This window comes from Phyllopteryx taeniolatus, chromosome 13 (genome assembly GCF_024500385.1).
Source record: "Phyllopteryx taeniolatus isolate TA_2022b chromosome 13, UOR_Ptae_1.2, whole genome shotgun sequence".
Classification (NCBI taxonomy): domain Eukaryota; kingdom Metazoa; phylum Chordata; class Actinopteri; order Syngnathiformes; family Syngnathidae; genus Phyllopteryx; species Phyllopteryx taeniolatus.
The window spans coordinates 4,045,905-4,054,869 of NC_084514.1; the positions used below are offsets into that span (position 1 = coordinate 4,045,905).

The window sequence follows — 8,965 nt, forward strand, 5'->3', positions numbered from 1 at the left end:
ACTGTCAAAACAATCCTTGTTCGCAGGTCACACAGATGCAAAACCTGAACATTTTGTAATATGCATGCACCCAAGTAGAGTAGTTGTGATTACCTAAAGAAACACTGCACATGTCCACCAACTGTTTACCCTGCCTGAATATGCTTTTTTGGAAAACTTGACATATACTTGATGTTGTTTAATATTTGATTGAATGTGTCTTCAAGCAATAGTGGTATAGTAGTAAATGCACTAAACTGCAAAAGCGCTCTAAACACAAATGGAATAGCCCTGTGGACGACCATTGCTGAATGGTGATATTTTCAAAAACACACTTTGAGGATCGTTTTCAAAAGTTTGCATTGCATGTTTTCACATAATCATGTTTTTCCGTTGAAAATGCTGTTGCTTAAATCGACCTTTTCAAATGACTGAGAGCAGGAACTTGAATTTGCGCTCAAGTCATTGATTGATTATTGGGAAAATTAACAAAAACGATGACAACGAGAAGCTAACAATGAATGTTCTGAACTCCTGTTTCCATGCCAATGTTGTGTTGAGCAGAATAACACAGAGGTGCAGCTTAACCTAATTGTGGATGTCATGTTGTTGTTTCGCCTGCAACCTATTTGAGGCTGAAGCAACAGCGCCTCTGCTGGCTGCAAACAGTGCAGCACATCTTGAGCAGTAGTCAGGAAGCAGACTAGCATCTCTTCAACAACTAGTTGCCATTTTAGATTACCCTGCTGCAGGACTCAAACCTTGAACCTCCAATGCGAATTACAATAATAATATAATAATAAGTATAATAATTATGAGTTCCTTAGAGAGTTATTTGTCAGGAGATGACATTGAAATTTGAGGGTGTGTGGGAGCGATAATTCCAAACTTAACACCCCTGCTTCCCATTCACACTTGAACCCTCATAACACTAACAAGTCACATGACAGCAAGGAGGAAAAGTGGCTAATTGGGCCCAATTTGGACAGTTTCACTTTGAGGTGTACTCACTTTTGTTGCCAGTGCTTGGCTGTGTGTTGCTTTATTTTGAGGGGACAGTAAATGTACATGTACATTGATTAATTTGCATTGTATCAAATGGTTATTTCTTCAGTGTTGTCATTTGAAAATATATAATGAAATATAAAAATGTGGAGGGTGTACTCACTTTTTTGAGACACTGTACGTCGTCACTTTGCAACCCATAAAAATGCAAATTACTACTTCCCTCTTAGCCATTTTATTCCATTTTCCACTCGGCAATACATGTATACTCTCATTTTTTTTGAAATGCATACCGTTTATGGCAAACCACTATTTATCTTCAGGTTGGCACTTATTTCACCCTACGTTGACTTTCTGATCAGCTGCTAATGCCCACCACTGCCAATCGCAATCCAGACCTTTCTCTGCTTCCTCTTAAGAAGTTTACCATCCTGCTTTCTCCGGCGTCAACCGAACAATGAACCTCACTTGCCTTTCAGACCTCTACTGGAATCTTCCACTAGGCTCCTGTTGGCTGTCAAGCTGGCGACCAGTGCTTCGCTATTCTATAGGTAAGTTTTTCATTGAATAGTTGTTAGTTCAGTGTGGCGGAGGTTGACTTTTCCTCGAATAAGAGCAGGTTAAAACGTAAAGATGATATAGATGGAGGTTTATCCCAACACATGGGTCATGCAAATGTCACGCAATGCCTACATCAATCCATCCATTTTCTATACTGCTTATCCTGTTCAGGGTCACGGGGAATCTTGAGCTTGAGGTGGGGTGAACCCAGGATGTCACGGGGCACATGTCACGCAATGTATAAAGGGGCAATTAAAGCAAACAACCGCAAGCACTCCAGTTAATCCATCACGGTGTGTCTATGTAGAATTCAAGCATGCAGATCGAGCCCTTTGACCTCATGACTGTAAACAATGGCAGATAAGATTAGGTTAAACATATACACAGCAAGTGGAAGGACCCCAGCCATGATCCTGAAGTCCCACCTAGGGTCCAGGGAGGACCATTTCCATAACACGGGGTCTCCGTGTGACGGAAGCTCCAACCCCTCCCTAATCCCCAGCCTTTAGCGCACATCTACTTAAAGCGACATTAAGGGTGAGATGTTATGCAAATGGGCGCTTGATCACTTCATCTCTGTGCCAGCCACTTGTTTTGTGTGCTGTCTGCCGTGTTGATCTCAGCTTTAGGGTGGGGCTTAACCTTTTAACACCTATCTGACAGATTTCTCCATTGTGAAAACCGTGTTTGTTCGTAACACTTCAAACCACGGACTGCAACGACCAATTTAATAGTATACCTGTATATTTAAATATACACACGAGGTACAATTAATTCACAGAAGGCATTTGGTATTGTTTAAGGTTGTGTCACATTCTGGGGGTTCTCGCCTAAATCTGCATGACCTTTACTAAGCAGATTACCTCTTTCAATCTATGTCAGGATACATTTCTACAATGCAACTAATAGCCACATTTTGTGGAGAGCGTGAGAATGCTTACAGACAACATGTTTATAAAAAGAGATGTGGAGGCAGCTGGCTGCAGACACTGATCGGTGCACTGCTGACATCTGCTGCAAGGTACACGCGAGGCTGCCAAACGTGCACACACAAAATGGAAAACAGCTGACTGGTTCATAGTCATGGGAGTAATTAGTCACATATAGGATGTGCAAAGTCAAAAGTAAGCCTCAAATCTGAGTGATTTGGTATATGTGTGCGTGTCAGTAGCCTTTTGTGCGGATGTGAGTCGCGGACTGTTTTTTTATTTTCGCAATTGTCCGGTTCAGTCGCATTTGGTAGCATCGCTCGACAGCATCCATCACTCAAGCCTTCAAGTTTCAAAGAAGTCCTTCTTTACTCTGACAAATATCAAGCACGTCAAGTCATGTCTCTGTTAAATTCAAGTCATTATTTGGGTTAACAAACTATTAAGTCAACTCTTACAATCTTGCTCAGTCTCAAAATATATTAGCACATTAGCCACTTAGCACTCCGTATCTGTACTTGCATTATTAAGCTGTTTTAACATATTGACAATCACGTGGTTTTTGTAATTGTCCCAAACCAGTTTTAGTATAATCCATTACTTTGGCTTCCCAATTACACGCATAACCAACATGAAGCTCAGTTCATGTTTGGCTATAGCTATCAATTAGCTAAACTGTGACATTAATGTAGCTTTCTTGTCTTTGTGGGTTTTGTCTTTGTGACGGATAAAGTTAGACGTAGTAGTTATGTCTCTCATCTTTGAGTGGCAAACCTTGCATTATTGCCATTCTCCTTTTTATGTCGTTTTTTTTTGACAAGTCCAAATTTAAACATCTTCAGAGGTCACTCCAAGATCATTTCTTTGCGAGGTGAACTTTGCACCCTCCATCATAGAGCATACTAGTGAGTTGCCAAGTTTGTGCACATCACACACACACAAAAAAAACAAAAACAAATGGGCACTATTTTGAACATTCAGATTTCCATATATAAAGGAAAGACTTGTCAAGCCATGTAGTTCAAGTCTGACAAATACAAAGTCAAAGTCATGATGAGTGTTTCATGTGTTTTTGCCGGTGCCCCCCACCTCTTTCATACGCTATGTGATAAGGGTGATTTCAAGAGGGGGTGGGGTGATTGTGGTGGTATTTAGGGGCTATTTCCTGTGTTGGACATTTACCTTGAATGAAGGAACAACATTGTAAGTAACAGCTGGCAGGGGGCGGCCCATGGGAGCTGAGCTTGTAACATGATGGGTACCAGGGGACCCAGATGTTGCCCTCCTATCCTAAAGTGTGTAACACCACAGGTGGCGGGAAAGAGTGGGAGAGAAAGGGGCAAGAGAAGGATTGAGTTTGAAACAACGGCAAACAGGAAGCCAAGACCTCACAACACAATGCAAACACAGTTTCCTGCAGGAGTAGACAGATAAGGGACCACACTTTGTTTTAAAGTCATATTTTCAGCACCAAACATTTCCCGCCACACTAAAACCACATTTTACAATGCCTGTACAATTATTCTCAGCTATAACCATTTGGAAGTGAAACTACAAGTTTCTGTAGTTATCCACTGAGAAGAAACATCCACACTATACATAGCGAAACAAGGCAGTGTGGAACCTCCAAAGTCAACCACAATCTGTTCCAAGAAAGTTGTAACATATTTTCCCTCATGGATTCATCGGTTCCAAAGTTAATAAATTACTATCATAAAACTTTTATGAACGATGTAGGCAATGTTTTTAACCTTTTAAAATGATTAAATACCCTGGAAAGTGAATTCAGAAATTAGTCTCTAAATACATTAAATATTTGAAGCTAATTACTGAAAAAAATGGAAAGACTGAAAACTATCTAGCACTCAGTTGTGCATTCAACTATTTTACTCAACTACATTCAACTAGTTTTCCTGATTTTTCAGGCATGGCTAAAATGGGGTGCAGTGATGCTCCTCAACCCCGGCATTTGTCACCCCTCTCCCACTATATAAGATCTTGAGTGCCATCGTTCACATCAGTTTGTTTTCCAATTGCGATGTGCAGTTCGCTAGCTACTGTATGCCTACAATCTCAAAATTCAAATTAAAGCACCTTGTTTTCGGCCATGAGTGCCCGTCACGCAGAAAGAGATGGAAGAGTGAGAAGGGGAGGAAAACAATTTAAAATCCTACTTGACAACCAGAAGAAGGCAGAAGACCGAGGGGAATAGTCTGATGTGACAGTGAGCATGTGGACAGGGGCTTCACACTGGCATGGCCACTTTAGAGCGCCTCATTGTCAGTCCTAATTGTGTGCACATCACTGAGAGAAGACGGAAGAGCGAGGGGATTAAAAAAATAATAATCTAACATGACAGCCAGCATGTGGACATGGGCTTTGCGCTGGCATGGTAGCCTTAGAGTGCCTCGTTGTCACAGCGCGGAAAAGCCCTGTGACTACCCGGTACATTATATTCCAGCCACCGGAGGCTTTCACCGAATATATTTTTGCAACTCAAATAAGTATTTTTTGTGAAAGATGCTAGACGAAGTAGCATCCATTTTTCCAAGTCATGCAAGATTTATTAGATTGACAATTGGTTGACAGTGATTTCGGCGCATGTGCCCTGCGACTGACTGGCGACCAGTTCAGGGTGTTGTCTGCCTTTTGCCCGAAGTCAGCTGCGATAGGCTCCAGTGCCCCATGACCCTAACCAGGATAAGCGGTGTTGAAAATGGATGGAAATGGATGGTTTCAGTGCATTCAGTAACAATGACTTGATTTCAGGACAGAGACGTATGGTGCTTTCTCATTGGGCTGGGTAAATAATTGAAATTTAATCTTGATTTCGATTTGGACTATCTAAAATCTAAAAATGTTTTTAAAAAAATGATGAATGTGCCGTGACGGGTTGTGTGCCCCCCCTATGTTGCATCCAGCAAGCGTGTGACGAATGTTTTTCTTCCTTCCTTGAGCGTGCTTTAAGCTGTTTATTGACACTAGAAACTAAACGCACAACAAAAATAATAACACTCATTTCATATATACAAGAGATCATTTCAGAAATCGCTAGCCTATTGACAGACTGGCTAAAGTGAACATTAGATCACTACTTAAATAGTATTCACACACAAACACCATAATAACGCATACAGAGAGGTAATATAACAATGCTCACAGGCATATATTCTTCATAATTTGTGAAAAAGAAATTTGGTAAAGCTCTATCATGACTTTCTTCTTCTACTCTTTTTTAAGTTTACAGTAAACGAGTAGCTCCATGCAAGGAACACACCACACTGCCCCTAAGAGGCCAAGATGCGCACAGCAGGAACAGCAGATACAGTCATTGCTTTCTATAAAAAGACACAAACGCTTTTCCCTCCTGACTGTCTGACATGAAATCAGGCATAATTTTCTGACAATTATGATTACCAAAATTATTTATATTTGCTAAATGTTGGAATAATGAGAGGATTTCTTTGACAAATGTATATATATATATATATATATATATATATATATATATATGTATGTATGTATGTATAAAGGCAAAATATGCCAATGGATTTTAATGCACCAACATACCTACCTACATACCCATCCTGCTCACCTGTATTCCTCAATTTCTGTTCATTGGTTATACTGTACTTCTGTATCACATTCAAATTGTCCCTCCATTCGAACCTTTCTGCTTCTCACAGTTTCCTCAGTGAATATTGCTTTTTGAAAATGCATAACAAGCAAAGGGAAGAAATGTAGTGAATTCCATCATTATGAATTTGTCAACCCTGCCTCTCACCTGAAGATAGCTGAGATAGGCTCCAGCACGCCCGTGACCCTAGTGAGGAAAAGCGGTACAGAAAATGGATGGATGGATGTTTTCCGTAGACATTTATACTGTGAAACGATTGATTGATTACATAGTGTGAAGAAAGCTAAATAGTTATCCAGCTGATACAATATTTAGTTATTTTATTATGTGATTGAAGAGCATTAAATCAAAACGTACTAGAAATGGTCGCTTGTGTGACGATCTTTTGACTATACTGTACATTTGTACAGTACTGTAATGTCTCCAAACCAGAGCAACACTTCCCTCTGTGGGGCAAACCTGACATTTCATTGTCGAAGTACAGTAAAACCAAACTAAATCATATTTTTGGGTGATTTGTTGTCAGACTAAGCCATCCTTTATTTATTTATTTATTTATTTATTTATTTATTTATTTATTTAACCGTGTTTCAAAACAAACATCTGAGAACCACATCAAAAGAGGTGTGTCTCAATAACAATGTCATCCGAGGACCCTTCCAAATAGTGCAAGTGGGCGTGACTATGTTAATGAGCATCAAACGGAAGAGGATAGTGACTGTTAGGGCACCGCTCATCTGATTGGCTGCTTTTGTTCTTTTGAAATGGAAGTGTCCCTCTTCCTTTTTTACGGGGGCCCTCACAGTGAGAAGACCTCTTCAGTACAGTAATGTGACCCTGCTGTGCGGACTCTGAGTGGTGCTGTGGGATGACAATGATGTGTGGAACATAAGAAGAAAAAAGGTGTCTCTGCAGGCTCCTCAGAGGCATGAGAGGCCTGGCTGGCCCAGAGAAGAGTTGAGCTGCCTCCTGGTTGGTGATGGAGCTGTGGGGAAGACGAGCATGATCATCAGCTACATCTTCAACGGCTACAACGGCGAATACAGGCAGACGGCTTTTGACGTGTTTACTGGTAGGAGAAGATCATTAAAAACATTTATAACGAAACAAAACTGATATTTATTGTTCATTAATACACAGGTTTGGTTTATGTGAATGGAGTGCAAACACGACTTAAACTAATAGATACAGCTGGACAGGTAAATACCTCACATGGTGACAGTAGGATGTCTTGTCTTCAACAATGACGTATGAATATTTGTTGATGACTGTCAACAGGAAGGGTTTGGCTCTCTATGCTATGCCCACGTCAATCCTTTCTCTTTCGACAACATCGCATCCAAGTGGATCCCGCAGATCCGTGTTCGGAACCCCACCACTCCCATCGTCCTGGTGGGGACCTTGTCTGACCTTTGCCATGACGCCGACATCCTGGCCCGGCGGCGTGCCAAACCGGTGGCCCCCGGGCCAGGCCAAGAGGCTGGCACGCAGGATCCGAGCTTACGACCATATGGAGTGTTCGGCTCTGACCCAGCACCGCCTCAAAGATGTGTTTGACTGCGCCATCTTTGCTGCCATGAAGCACAAGCACAATGCTGCAAAAACCCAAAACCTCAGTTTGGTTAAATGCTTTAAGACTTTTTCGGAATGTGGATGGAGGAAAATCTTCAAATTAATTTGAGAAGATTGGGTTTTCTGTCTAGGACAGGGATGGCAAACCTCTTTCCATGTTCTTTTTTAATGTATATTATCAGAATCAGAATCAGAATCATCTTTATTTGCCAAGTATGTCCAAAACACACAAGGAATTTGTCTCCGGTAGTTGGAGCCGCTCTAGTACAACAGACAGTCAATTTACAGAACACTTTGGAGACATAAAGACATTGACAAAAAACAATTGTGCAAAAAGATGCAGAGTCCTCTAGGACTTAGAGCAGTTCGAATGACTAATATCGCAATAGTCCGGTGCAATGACCATTGTGCAAAGGGCGCTGAGACTTCAAGGAGTGTATGCGGTTTAAAGTGACGAGTAGTGCGATAATCTGGGACAATGTTGGTTGTGCAAATGTTACAGATACTCCTCAATCAGAAATGTTATCAACATTTCTATGTTAAATGTTTTTAGGGGTTTTGATAACAGCTCCTCTTAGGTTTTATTTCTTTTTCGAATTGTATGGCGGTCACGATAAAATGCTCTCACCGCCCGTGATTGGCCCACGGACCGTGGGTTCCCCACCCTTGATTTATGAGATAGACAAATCAAAATGAACATCATGAGGCTGCAAATTACTTTTTTCTTCTTTGTTGTTTTCTTCAACCGCTGTGTTGTTTGCCGCTATTGTTGTCATTCATATTTTTGTGCAAGTGTGTATGAGTGAAAGCCTATAATAAATGCACTACCGAACAGCACAAGTTTAATTCCCATTGTTCTTCCTTTTACTGGCTAACATCTATTTTAAAAGAAGAAGTGGTGAGAGATACAGTGAAGAAATTGGAGGGAAATGAGCACCAAGCAATTGTTGTTTGAGACAAATGGTAACCTGCTGACACTTTGAAGTGCTAGTTTGCAAGACAAAGGCCATTTAAAGCCAGCCCCTGTTGGAAAGATTATGTTGTCCCAATCCCTGTTAACCTGTTACACTATTCTTGGAAATGCTTGGAGATTCACTTTAATTACTATATGGTAATTCTCAAGACTACTTTTATTTAACTCTAGTATGATTCATTTTTCAAATCAATACCATATAATGTGTCATATTTCAATAATATTGTCTCTATTGATGCTTTTTTTTTTTTACAAGGCTATGCATCTGTCAGAGCTTTATTTTTTTTTATATATATTGCCTAAATGCAT

At 40.6% G+C, this 8,965-nt stretch overlaps 1 pseudogene; it reads left to right on the top strand.

Annotated features, from left to right (window-relative positions):
• The first annotated feature begins 6,769 nt into the window (after nt 1-6,769).
• LOC133487853 (rho-related GTP-binding protein RhoV-like) lies at nt 6,770-8,912 on the top strand (annotated as a pseudogene).
• Nucleotides 8,913-8,965: the final 53 nt, after the last annotated feature.